The sequence below is a fragment of the Pleurodeles waltl genome, chromosome 9 (assembly GCF_031143425.1).
Source record: "Pleurodeles waltl isolate 20211129_DDA chromosome 9, aPleWal1.hap1.20221129, whole genome shotgun sequence".
Taxonomy (NCBI): Eukaryota; Metazoa; Chordata; class Amphibia; order Caudata; family Salamandridae; genus Pleurodeles; species Pleurodeles waltl.
In genome coordinates this window covers 798011455-798026250 of record NC_090448.1, presented here as the reverse complement: position 1 = coordinate 798026250, position 14796 = coordinate 798011455, and positions in this window count along the sequence as shown.

Sequence of the window (14796 nt, the reverse complement as noted above, 5' to 3'; positions counted from 1 at the left end):
AACTGTATGGAGAGACGAGGTTCCTTAATTGCCGTAAAACACTTCCAGACAGGGTCCTTTCCTTTGAACTAACGAGTCTTTGATTATATGTGTCTTCAGATATTTACTGACCTACAGCAGCTGATCCGTGGGGAAATGTTGTTCGGTATTCTTCATATTGGAAAAGTCTTGTTTAAGTATGTTTTCTCTTTTTGCGGCTGTTTGACTCTAATCTGGAGATGCCCATGCTTCTTCTGATGCACTGACCCCCAGAGGTCTTAGGTTTATCTGCATGGTCAGGAGAATCACAATTTGTCACCACTGCCTTGTATTTAATGCAGCACGACTTGTAATAACGAAGGCTTGAAAGTGCCAACCACAGAATGTCTCTCATCTTTGGTTAAAATGTGACCAAAATTCATTACTTTCTTGATGTGGCATGCTGCTCTATGAAGGATGCTCTTCAATCGTTCCACTGTCGAATCTGAGACTAATGTGAGCAGTGTGTTGCCACTGCCCACATGGGAGCAGACCAAGGGTTGCACTTTAGTTCAGAAAACTGATTTAGGAATCGCGGTGTTGACCTTGCCTAAGAAACACAGCTGATACCACGCTGCCTGAATTTTCTTTCGTATGTAAATAGTGGACATATACAAAAAATAACAATCCAAATGGTTTTGCGTTTTGAATTGAGTTGAGAGTTGAAACGAAAACGGATTCTGCGTTTTTAGGATTAACTTCAGACAGGTGCTCGACATCCACGCTTGGGCGATGGCTAGGCCATTTCTAAAATAGTCAGCGTCATTGTGGAGAGTTTGAAATACGAATGAGTATCATCAGCATAATGGTGAATGTTAATCCCGTATATCTCAAATAGGACTCCAAGGAACTACGTATATAGAGTGAATATGTCCGGGAAGAGGCTGGGGCGCTGAGGGGCTCCACAGGTTCCCGTCTTTATTCATAATGTGGAAGGCACCATCTACAAATAGGATGGTGTAGCTTCTGTGCCCCAGCGAGTATTAAGCCTCTTGACAGTCATGCACAAGTAGGTAGTTGTAATTCGGAGACTTTGTAAATCAGATGCGCGTCCTTTCTTTAATTTCTAGGTTATGGCTTGATAATTGGCTAGTACATTAGGTGTTGAGGGGGCTTTTTTTTTAGTAGTGCGAGGTTTGACCTCTCTTGTAGGAGTCTGGGAAGATGCCTTAAATGAGTGAGGAGTACCTTGGGGAGGTGTTCGTATGTGATGTATTGTAGCACGAGCAAGAAAATAATGTTATTTCCACAGGGGTCGGCTTAAGGGCTAAAGATAATGGATGTAAGAATGGCAAGTGAGTGGGCTGAAGGTGGTCCATCTTGGAGCGTTAATGCGGTGATAGGAGGGCTGGTAACTGTTGTGTGGTAAATGTGCTTTCTCATCTTGATGCTTCTTTCTGCAAAAAATGTTGGTGTGTGGAATTTGTCATTTGAAAGGAGGAGGTTGCACATGATGCATTGGTACAATGTGTCATGACTTATAATTGGCTGTACTTGTACACTGATATTAGTCGTATTGCTGAGGGTGACAAATACTAAGTTAACATTATTATTTATTTGGGAAATGGTGGTGAGTGTCATCCGATCATGTCTGAGTGCGTCATTGGTGAATTTCTTAAAACATTGGTACTGTTGCTTGAGTGTTTTTGGTTGGTCCTTGTGGTTCCTTGGTGAGTGTTCTACAAAGAATAGTGAGATGTAGTGATCTGTCCAATCTAGGAGGACTGGAGGTGGTACTTCATGTAGATATGGTGGTGTTGCTAACTTTGGCATTCTTAGCCGGGTTGTATGTAATCTCTTTTCACAATATTTTTATAGTTTTTTTGTAATAGAAATAATACTAAATAACTTACCACAAAATGATTTTCATGAAACCCCAGTTTCAGACACATTTTCACATGTTTATCAAACTATACCCTTCCCACCCCCTCCCTCCATCCGAAAGTCGATGGGAGACCACAGACATCTTGCAGCAGGGATTCAGGCTGCCAGTGTACCAGATGTGCAGGCCATTTTAGCTACCAGCATAACATGCACTATTAACCCTAAGTAAGTTGGGCATTAAGACCTCTCACCACCTAAAGGCCCCAGCATAGTATCAGTGCTCTAAACATCTTATGGCACAATCCCTTCAGTGAATCATGTCACAAGTGATTGTTAGACCTGGCATCCTTGGCGTGGTCTCCCCTGTCTTTTTTGCCTATGCTTCCCATGTTTTGACTGTGTGCTGAACGCTGTAATTGCTGGTTTTGGTACTCTGGGTCCTTTACCACTGCTGACCAATGCTAAAGTGCAAGTGCTCCTGTGTAAATTGTACGTGTAATTGGCTTTTCCATAGATTGGCACATTTGATTTACTAGTAAGTCCCGAGTAAAGTGCACTTTAGGCACCCAGGGCCTGTAAATCAAATGGTACTAGTGGGCCTGCAGCACTGGTTGTGCCACTCACATGAGTAGCCCTGTAAACATGTCTCAGACCAGCCACTGCAGTGACTGTGTGTGCAGTCTTGCACTCCCAATTCGACCAGGCAAGTGAACCTACTTCCCAGGCCCAAACCTTCCCTTTTTATACATGTAAGGCACCTCTAAGGTTGGCCTTAGATAGCTCCATGAGCAGTGTGCAGTGTATGTTAAAGATTGGACATGTACTGATGTGTTTTACATGTCCCAATAGTGAAATACTGCAACATTCAGATGGAGCAGGGGTGTAGCCTGCATATCCTCATGAGCCATTTGAGCTACAGTGAGGGGAGAAATGGTCACTTACACCTAAATGGGCTGTGCCTTCCCTCACACAATGCATTCTCCAACCCCCTAGTGTGTGTCTGGGGCCAGGCCTGGGCAAGGCAGGATCCTGTGATCAGGCTTTCCTTTGAAGTTTGCCTACTTCAAAGGCAAAAAGGGGTATCACTAGTGGTCCCAAAACCCCAGATTTTTAGATTACTTCCGGAATCAAGAGGAACCTCTGCCAAGGAGAAGAGCTGAAGCACTGGAGCAGGAGTACTGCCCCTTCGCCTGCAACTGTGCTTTGCTGGGTTGGCCTGCAGTTGCTGCTTCTGACTGAAAGAGGACCAAGATTGGACTTTGTTGTGTATTCCTGCTTGATAAGAATCTCCAAGGGCTTGGACTGAGCTTGCCTCCTGTTTTAAAGTCTCAGGGCCATCAAGGACTTCCTCTGCCAGCACCTGGGCTCTCTACAGAGACTCTTGCCCTGCTAAGTGGTGCCCAATCGAGTTCCTGGGCTCTTGAAATGTGACATTGGCAAAACAAGGACTGAAATCCACGCACAGAACTATGCAGGTAAATTCTCGATGCATCACCTGCAATGCAGCTGAAAAACGATTCGCCACCCGCTTCGCGGCTAAAATCGACGCTCCACCTGCATCGCAGCTGGGAGATTGACGCATTGCGACTGGAGAAATGACGCAACACCCGCTGGCGGCTGCTGATAATGACACTAACCCCACGTAGCGCGGTTTTCCAACACTATGCAGCCGGATTTCTCATGTATCGTCACTGGGCATTAAGGTCATCATGAACCTACTCGGACCCGAGGTGCCCTGTCCAGAAATGGACACATCGCTCTCTTGCGAGGGAGAAAAATGACGCATTGCCGACCCGATCGGAGAAGAAAACAACGCATGGCTTCACTTGTTAGTAAGGAATCAATGCATCAGTGACTTTTCCGAAGCACACTCGCCCATGCTGCTTTGATTTTGACACAAACCAGCTAATTTGTGTAAAATCAACATTTACATCATTTTCTATAGAGTAAGACCCTTATTCTTTTGGAAAATTCATATCTTGACTTGTGTATGTTGGATTTTTGTCATTTTGATCTTGTTTGATTTAGATAAATATTGCCTATTTTCTGAACTGGTGTGCTGTCCATTTTGTAGTGTCTTCACTGTATTACTTGTGTGTTGGTACAAACAAATACTTTACACATTGCTTCTGTGTTAAGAATTTCTGCTTGTGCAAATCTACAAAGGGGGTGACTGGGGGTTAACCAGGTGTGTATCTCCTTTGCCCTGACTAGAGTGAGGGTCCTTGCTTGGGCAGGGGGTAACCTGACTGCCATAAAAGACCTCATTTCTAACAGGGATGGTGGCTTCTAGATTCGTTTGAGTTTACCCATTTCATCTTTAGACCATATGAGGACATCTACATCACTATGGGGTTCCATAAACAACAGGACCTCTCAGTTCGACAATATACCTTGCTTAGCAATCAACGCCACATTCATAAATACTATCCAATAAACATTCCTTAAATTCTTCCTATTTCTGGGCCTTAGCCCAAGTAGAATATCAGTCGGTTTTCCTGAATATTTAAGGGACAACCACCACATTTGCATTTTGTTTCCAACCTTGTTACATGTTCTCCAATATATACCACTATATTCTTGGAACATGCTTTTGAGTTTTCAGGATGTGTAATCTCAATTAAACAATGCTTTTTTAAAAATATTTTTTTTATTGAGAGAGTTCCAGAAAAATAAATAATTTATAAAACATCTTAGTCATTACTCACTAAAGCTTCATAAATCAGAATTTTGCATACAATATCATCTAAGATGAAAATAACCTGTCTCCGTAAAATTAAGATATCACATAATATCACAAGGTATCATTGCACATTACTGTCAAACTTAATTTATTCCCCCCAATGAGAGACAATCCATTTAAACATATGATTTCCTCACTTAAGCAACACTTTGTGGCAACTTCTTTTTTCTGAACACTTCTTGATATTTTAGGCAGATCCCTCCACAAGGTATGGGATTGATTCTGATGTGTCAATTTGAGAATCTGCCTTACATTTTTCATAGGGCTTAATTGTGCCTTATTGGAACAGATCACACAGGGTGGGACAGTCGCATCCCCTTCGCAAATTAAGCACTCATCAGTACGAGTGTGAACTCTGGATTAAAATGCATGGGTGTGACAGTTAATAGAAATGCAGTAATAACAGGGTTTTGAAACATGGCAATCCATGCCTTCATAATTTGCCCTTTATACATGAAACATAGGAAATCACAGGTTGACTATGTTTAGGTAGCCAAAAGGGTTTCCTTATCCAATGCCCTTTCTAAACGTAGCAAATACTTTTTGGATTCTCATAGGGATCGCTCAACGACGTCCTCAGCTAGGATCCTAAACCCTAGTTTTCACTTTCAGGCAGCCCTAAGACTCACCACACTCCTACCTTCCTGCATTAATTTCCTCATTACACCTTCCTTCTTGCCACCCCAGACAAATATGTCACACATGAATTGTAATGCCCTGCTGTATGGCCTCCCAGATGCCACTCTGGCTGCCCCGCTGTGGCACATCTCATCAAGGGCCTGAAGCAATATGATCACACCACGTTCATTCTGATATAACTCCATTGGCCTCTCTTGCCATACTTCGTTATCTTTACAATCAGTGGAATCAATTAGAAAGCATCATGACAAGCACACTTACTTAACTTGTGGACAAGCTCACCATCAATGGTGGTTCTCGAGTCTCCTGCAGCCAGAACTGCATCAGGTTGGAGACTATGAAGTGTAAAAAAGGTAAAAAAACAAGGCACAAGGCTTTTCCCATTTATGGACCTGGAATCTGGAACAAACGTCCTTATATCCAACTGCTTCACTGTGCCCCGGGTTAGGAAAGAATTGAAGATGCATCCCTTTAAAGAACACTACATCACAATGCAGTGACAGTACATTTCTGCCCTAGAACCCAGCTTCTTCTCCTTTCACTAGTAGACTGTATGCTTGCCTTTGACCCGGTATAGAGCTCCACTTATATTTGGCTTGGTTTAACTACACAAACATCAAAAAACAAGGGGATTGGGAGGAATTAAAGGTCCAGTGCATACCCTCCAATAACAGTTACTAATAATATAATGCACTGTTCCTAAAGAGCAATAAGAAATAGACAGGGTGAGTACTAGGAAGTCCTATTCAATAGGGCGTCCTATTCAATAGGAGCAAGAGTCCTCACACACCCAGATGGGTGTCATGCTTCATCATCGGACCAGCTCCTCGTCAGACTGGCGCTGCAATGTCTGACGGCACCACCCTTTAGGGGGGCTCTTTGCCGGAGTTCTTTTTTGATGATGCCACACTATCCCACAGGTGAGTAGGGAGAAAGGAAAAGAAAGGAGAGCGAAAAAATAAACAAAGGGTAAAATTGGCTCAGAAACCCTCTATAAGAACTATCTTTATTAGTGCGGGGTGCAGGCCAAGATTAAAACAATTACCAGGAGAGTAAGGTCGAAGTAATGTTCGACCACTCTCAAACTGTATCACACACAACCGGGTAGTCAAGAACTACAAGACCCACCTCAAAATCGGGTCGACATGTTTTGCGTCTATCCGGTCCATAAAGGATCCAATGACGCTTCCTCAGGACCTAATTAAATAATGCTTCTCCAATTACAAACTCAAAATGCTCTTGCCTATAACAGCTGACAATCAAAAACAGGGGGATTAGTATCGTCAGTCACTTACATAAGTCCATTTTGACCCAGTATGTCAATCCTATTCGTCGCCCTGAAAATGTATAAAAATCATAACAATGAGTAATGCTCTGGTCAATGTAGAAAGAATCCAATATAGTTAAGTGTGTATTAAGTAATGTGGCACAAGGTGATCGTGAAAAAGGTAGCACGTCATGCCAGTGTAATAAACAGATTATGCTTACCCTCCCAATTTGAGACAGGGCTTCATGGGATCACGCGGACCATAGGCCTGGTCCACATAACACGCTGCATGTCATATAGAAAAACATGACAGATGTGAGAGTCAAAGAGACACATACTTCAACCATCTAGAACGGGTAACAATAAGTTAGATACCCAACACTTAGAAGAAGATAATCAAGAAAAGAAAATAATCAAAGTAGAGAGAGTGGCCCCACTTAGTTGCGCACTCACTCATCAATTGTAATTGTCTCAGTTGTAACAAAAACAGTTTGATAGGCAAATATCTTAACCACGAACAATACAATTCTATTAAGGGTAACAGTATTCCTCACAAATACATTCAAAATCCGCCGAGTCGGTCAGTGAAGGGCTTATTTTGTGAACTATCTGATTCTTGTCAAAAGAATCAAGGTTATTATAAGACAGTCCAAGAAATGCTGATTCAGCCAAATAACATGCAAGTGAAAATGTGACTCCTCGAGACTGCCGGTATGCAGGGAACTATTCCTCAGTACGCACCCCAGGACATATGTTATAGAGCACTTACATAGTTAGGGCTGGCCGTCGGAAGTTGCTCCTACCCCGGGTCGCACTCCCCTATTGACGAGGGAGACGCGGTCGCGGGAAAAGAAATGGAGCCGAAACCGGAAATCGGCTGACTCGCGCGTTGCTAGGCAATGGGTGTGAGTCTCGAGGCCTGCAACATAATAGTTGCAAAATCAATGACGGGCTACAATCCGGCTACCGGTGACTAGCACGGTTGCCATGATGGAGCGTCTCACTTAGAGACAATCCATAATACAGGTGAATACATGGATGGGGAGGGTTCACCCAGTAAAGTGACAACCAGTCCTCCACAAACAAACCAACACTGTATAATGAAGTAGAACCGACAAATACCGTCATGAGTCATGAATATTCCTGCATTTAGGTCAATAGGTCATCACCATCAGTAGAAGTGGAATTGTGTACAATATTACTGTTATCAAGAGAAGAGGTCACGTCAGGGGTAACACTATATATCACAAGACTGTTAATAAGTATATAGTCTATTAATAGAGAGGGAGGACAAATGATTGCATCAATCCTCTCATGTGTGAAAACCTCCCATGGAGGTTATCTCAATACTGTTGTTAATTCAAGGGGAAAAATTAATCCATGGGATGTCATCGTTTAAACCCTTTCGGTGGGTCCCAAGTTTAAATACCCAACGTTGTTCTAACTCAAAAAGAGACTCAGCACCTCTATGTGGGCATGTCTGTAGTATAACCCACCACATGTCATCCGGACTATGTTGTGCTTCGATGTAATGAATACTTAATTTAGTCGAAGTTCGACCACACCGAATATTACTGCGGTGTTCATTGATTCTTAATTTAACCGCTCTTGTGGTCATCCCCACATATTGTAAGCCACACGGGCACGTTATCAAATACACGCAGTTTCGGGTGTTGCAGTTAGTATGTTTGAGTAGTCGCCAGTGCCCGATCGGGTCTAACTCCAAAGAGTCAGTTCATTTTGTCAGGGAGCACACGTTACAATTATCACATGGGAAATGACCCACGACTGGCGGTAACTCCCACAAGGTACCTTGTCTGTTCGACGTTACCCGGGGTCTGGGTCTTGTGTGGATCAGTATGTCTCTCAAATTAGTGGTCCTTCTAAAGGCAAAAAGAGGTTTTGGGATATTCTCACCCCCACTAAGGAGGGTATCCCATCTTTTGTTGATGATTTTCTTGACTGTATTAGACAGTGGTGTAAAAGTCGTGACACAAGTTAATTTATTATCTGCACGCTTAGGTACCGTCTGTAGTAATAGATCCCTATCACTATATTTAGCTCTTTTGTAGGCCATATCGACCACTCTAGTCGGATAGTGGCGGTCATATAATTTATGTTTCAGTTCTGTAGCTTGTGTGTCAAAAGAACGGATGTTACTACAATTACGGCGTAATCGTAAAAATTGGCCAAAAGGCAGGTTATCTCTAAGTGCTTTTGGGTGATAACTGTCATAACTACACAAACCCCACCATATATACCTACATAATGCTAGCATATCTTGTCTAGCACAGGACGTCTGAAAATGGTATAGCACAAAATAAATTATGTTCAATTTCAAGACTGGTATTTCCCAGCTATGAAATTAATAAGTTGCCATCAAGTGAGATCCCTTTTGTTCTCACTCAAAAGGGGTGGTCCATTGGCCTTATATAGGTCGTGTATTGTGGAGATTACATAGATTTCCAAGTATTTTATTTTATTCTCGGTCTATCAAAATGGGAGACTGCAGATAACGATTCTCTGATCGGAGAATCAACACTCAGCAACTCTGATTTGTTGAATTTGAATTTATATCCTGAGATTGCCCCATAATTCTCTTGAATACTCAGTACTCCCTTCACAATAAAGTGGATAATATATTACCATTTTATGCTGTTATAATCCAGATGTGGTCTCCTCTGCATCACTACTGTTACATATTTGTAAAACAGACGGCTCTATAGTCAAAACAAATGAAAGTGGGAAGAGTAGGCAAACCTGCCAGGTACAACTCTCTAAGGCGAAGGATTCTGGCTTTTCCCCGTTTACCATTAGTATTGCAGAGAGCATACTGTAGTGTCCCCAAGTGTACTCATGCATAGGACATTGCATAAGAATGCATATGCGACTCGGTCAAATGCTTCTTTGTGTTGAGAGACAGCATGACAATCAGTATTCTCCTTTAATTGGTATTTTCCACTAAGTGTAAACCTCCCCAAATATCAAAGGTTTACCTCTGGTTTATTAACCCAGATCTGGTTGGGGTCAGTTCAAAAGACATCTTGTTTTCCAGTCTGTACAGCAAACAAAGTATACCCATCTGCCTGATTTATGAATGATTGTTAAGTCCTCTTCATTCATAGAAGGGGGTATTGCTCCCAATTCTATCAATCAATCAATCAATAGATTTGTAGAGCGCTACTTGACACCCGTGAGGGTATCCAGGCCCTGGCAGGGTCCAGGTGATTAGCCGAATAGCCATGTCTTCAAGGACTTTCAGAACTATGGGAGATATGGATCAGTCTATGGATGAAAGAGTAGCTTGTTCCATTTCTTTGCTGCTAGGTAGAGGAAGGAGCAACCTCCACAGCTGCTACATCAGATTTGGGGGTTGAGGGATAGAGATAGAGACTTGCAGCAGAAGTGTCTGGTGAGCTGATAGAAGTTCAGGCGGTGGTTCAAGTAGGCGCGTCCACAGTTGTGTAAGGCCTTGTATGCGTGGGTCAGGAATTTGAACTGTCATCTCTTCTGCACAGTGAACCAGTGGGGTTCTCTGTGGTAGCGGGTGATGTGGGTTCATTTAGGGAAACCCAGGATGTCTAGCTGCAGCATTTGTATAGTCTGCAGTCATCAGAGAGGTGAGCTTCGATCCCTAAGTAGAGAGTGTTGCCGTAGTCCAGTCAGCTTGAGATGAGGGTCTGGGTGATGGTGCATCTGGACTTTTGGGGTAGCCATTTAAATATCTTATGAAGCATGGGGAGGATGAAGAAGTAGGAGGACGAGAAGGAGTTTACCTGAGTCATCATGGTTAGCTTGTTGTCCAGAAGGATGCCTAGGCTCCTAGAGTGGTTAATGGGGTAGGAGTAGGTCTGAGTTCTGAGGACCACCACAAAGCTTCCCATGTGGAGCTTTTGTTTCTGAAAATCAGCACCTCTGTCTTCTCTGTGTTGAGGCTTAAGGCAGTTGCCCTTCATCCAGTTAGCAACATCTGTCATGCAGTTGTGGAAGATGGTCATGGTGTTTTCTTCGGAGAGGAAGAGGATGAGCTGTGTGTCATTGGCATTGGATATGATGTTGAGTCAGTGGGTTTTGGTGATGCTGGCCAGAGGTTTCATATTATAAGTATTTAAGAGGGTAGGGCTGAGCGAGGATCCTTGGGGTACTCCACAGATGATTTCTTTTGGTTCAGAGGTGAGGAAAGGAAGCCAGACATTTTGCATTCTTCCTGTAAGGAAAGAGGCGATCCATTTGAGGATGACTTCTTGTATGCCTATGTTGTGAAGCCTTGTGATGAGTGTGTGGTGTCAAAGGCTGCCAAGAGGACTAGGAGGATCAAAACCGCAGTCTCTCCTCGGTCAAGTAGAGCTCGGATGTCATCCGTAGCTGCGAGGAGGGCTGCCTCTGTGCTGTGGTTGCTGCAGAATCCAGATTGGGAGGAGTTGAGTAGGAATTTCCATTCCAGATGTGAGGAGAGTTGTTAGTCGATGGCTTTTGCTAACATTTTGACTGGGAATGGAAGCAGGAGGATTGATCAGAAGTTATTGAGTTTGCTGTGGTCTGGTCTACCAATGGTTTCTTTAGTAGGACACTAACTTCTCCTTGTTACCAGTCCTGGGGGAAGGCGGTTGTGGCAATTGAGCTGTTAAAGAAGGTGGTGAATACATGGCTGATTCTGGCTTCTCTTAGGTTGAAGATGTGGTGAAAGCAGGGGTACGTTGGGGCCCTTGAGTGGGCAGAGTTATTGATGAAGGCAGTGTCCTGTGGGGTGAGTTGGCGCCATTCAGTCAGTCTGATTTCTGTGGTGGTAGCCGGGTTGTTGTGTTCCTTGAAGAAATCAGTGGCCTTGGGCTTGGGTTTGAAGTTTCTGTAGAGGTTGGTGATCTTGTTGTGGAAGACGTTTTCAAGCTTGACGCAGAGTTTTAATGAGGGGGTAATGTTGTTTGTTGAAGCTGATGGGTCGTAGAATTATTTGACGAGGATGATGTTGAAGAGTTCTTTGCTGTTATTAAAGCTTGATTCAATGCATGAGGCTAAGGTCCTTTTCTTTGATTCTCTTAACTGTCTGTGGTTGAGGTTGAGGGTGTGGAAAATATCCATAGTGTAAAAGATAAGGAGCAAGGCATGTAGGAAAGGAAACACAGACTCCTGGGAAAGAGAAGATATGGCCAAAGAAGAAACAAAAAGAAAAAGAGCAAAAAGAAGAAAAGCAGCAAAAAACAGGTAAGTAAAACTAGGGTGGCAAAAGGTGGACGCAGTGTGAAACAGAGCCCAAAGGGAAAGTTTCAGGTCGTGCTGCAGCTCAAAAATCAGGTTGTGACCCGAAAAGGGGCCCGCAGCAGAAACGTCAGTCTGAGATGCGGACTGCCGATCTGACCGCGGCCCGCAAGTGGGGCTCCTCCGGTCTTCAAGGCGTCCCCTCCCCAAAGCCCCAGCCTTGTCCGAAAAATACTGAACAAAATGTGTGTACCAAGTGAGGAGCATGGACTGAGGAAGCATCCTTCCACGAACAATCACTAATGGGGTATCCCTTCCAGCGAATCCAGAATTGGAGACGATTCGGAAAAAGGCAAGACTGGCCTATCTCTTGTACTTCGTACTCAGGATGACCATCAACCAAAAGAGGAGGAGGACAATGGGCATTTCTCTTGTAGGGGTCAGGAATAAAAGGTTTGAGTGGAGACACGTGAAAAACAGGATGAGCCTTCTAAGTCAATGGTAGACAAAGTCGAATAGAGACTGGATTTAACACATGTAGGATTCTAAAAGGTCCATAGTAACGGGGTTTGAACTTATTCTGGGACAGGCGAAAAGGAAAAAACTTTCCCAGGCAGGTAAGATGGTGCAGGACCACGCCGAGTATCAGCTACCTTCTTCATGTAACGTTTTGTAGCTAAGAGATTGGTACATAACAGGTCCTGAACCTGTAATGAGATTTCGAACAACTGAGGTAACTGCCGGAACAGGGGAATCCTTATTAGTGATAGTAGGAAAAGCAGTAGGGTGGCAACCATAAGTACAAAAAAGGTGGCCTCTTTGTTGCACTATGGACTGTATTATTATAGGAAAATTCAGCCAATGGTAGATATGAAGACCAATTACTCTGAGTTGCATTACAAAAACGGCGTATATATTTTTGTAATCCTTGATTTAGGCATTCTGTTTGACCATTGGTCGTGGATGGAACTCGGACGATAGAGCCACCTCAATATGTAAAAGCTTACAAAATGTTCTCCAAAAACGGGACACATATTGAGGTCCACGATTGGAAATGATTACTTGAGGGAGGCCATGCAATCAAAATATATCTCGTAGAAAGACTTGAATTATTTCTGTAGCGGTGTGTAATTTCTTTAGGGCAGAAAAATGAGCCATCTTAGTAAAAGAGTCAACTGTTACCATTATGACCTGATAGCCCGCAATGGCAAAGAACATATAAAATATGTGGTCAACATATGCATGGAACAGATGGCACAGGCAAGGGCACTGCTGGCTTAGCTGGAGGTGCCTTAGTTTGAGCACATATTAGGCAAGATCTTACATATGTTTCAGCATCAGATTTTAACGTGGGCCACCAAAAGGAGCAGAGGAGCAGTTCCTGTGTGTTCCTAATTCCACGATGTCCAGCAATAGGGGAGTCATGACACATTTGCAAGACTTCAGTTTGCACCTTCTTAGTAGGCAAAATAAGGTATTTTTATGATAGTAATACTCCTGATGCTTATGTAAGTGGGGACTTAAAGCATTCCATTCTTCCATGGGTAAATTCTGATACTCTGTTTTCACACGGTCGAGAAAGGATTGAACGACTCCCACTATTCAACATGGCTCTATGATGTGTGGATAAGTAGTAATTGTGCTCTCCGGATATCGGCGGGCTAACGCATATGCTACAACATTTTGGGATCCAGGTATGTATGTTACTACAAAATCGCATTGGCTAAAAGAGAAAGCCCATCTGGCTTGTCGACTATTCTGGCATTGAAAACTGCAGAGGCATTGTAGATTGCGACGATCTGTTCTTACTTCAAACGTCTCCTGTTAACCCATTAGAAAATGTCTCCATTTCTTTTAAGCAGCTTTTAATGCTAGTAATTCCCTCTCCAACACGGAATAGTTTTGTTCTCCATCAGAAGAACACATGGGATAGGTAAAAGGCAGGATTTTCGAGGCCATCATCATCTTGTCTTTATATTAACATGGCTCCAATAGCTCTGTCTGATGCATCAGTGACCACTATAAATTTCTTTGTAGTGTCAGGATGACGTAATATCGGAGCTGGTGTAAAGGCACGTTTTAGACTTCTTTAGCCTTTCTTTTTTGATGGTCTGGGTTATCCAACCTTGTTGTTGGGCAAAGTCCTTTATAAATTGTCTGATAGAAATTGGATAACCCTAGAAAGCACTGTGTCTCCTTAACAGAAGCAGGAGAAGGCAAGTCTAATATTGCTTGTACCTTTTCTGTGTTCATGGCGATGCCAACTTGGTTGATACAGAAACCAAGATATTGAACCTCGGTCTTGCTGAACTCACACTTTTCAGGCTTACAGTACAGATTGTTTGTCAGAGTCTTTCCAGTATCTCAAGAACATGCTTAGTATGGTGTTCAGGACAACGAAAATATACCGGAATGTCATCTAGATAGATGACAGCACTTTGGTTCAAAAGATCAGAGAAAACCAAATCCATAAATCTTTGGAATATGGAAGGTGCATTAAACATACCAAAATGCATGACGCGGTATTCAAAATGGCATAATGGAGTAAAAAAAGCAGTCTTCCATTCATCACCTCCCTTAATCCGTAAAAGATGATAGGCACCCCATAGATCTAACTCAGTGAATATAGTGCCCCCTTGGACTGCTTCCAAAATATCCTTAATTAGAGGTAGGGGATACCTATCCTTGATGGTAATTTTATTCAACTCTCAAAAGTCAATACAGGGGTGGAGATCTTTAGTCTTCTTTGGTGCAAAGAAAAGAGGAGCCCCGGCAGGTGATAAAGAGGGAACAATCAATCCGCTTTGCATGTTTTCATCTATGTATTCCTTAAATACTTTTCTTTCCGGCTCTGATAAGGAATACATTCTTCCGAGTGGAACTACTTCCCCAGGTATCAAAGGAATAGGACAGTCATAATCCCGATGAGGAGGCACAATGGGTTTTTGAGGTTTCTGGAACACGCTGGAGTATCCTTGATAGCATATGGGTACTCCTTGAATCATATTAATGGTATTTCTTGCTTCATTGGACGAGAAAATGGACCCTTTCAGAGACCAAATGAAAGTGATATAGTCCGTGTTTCCCAGTTTATATATGGATTATGTTG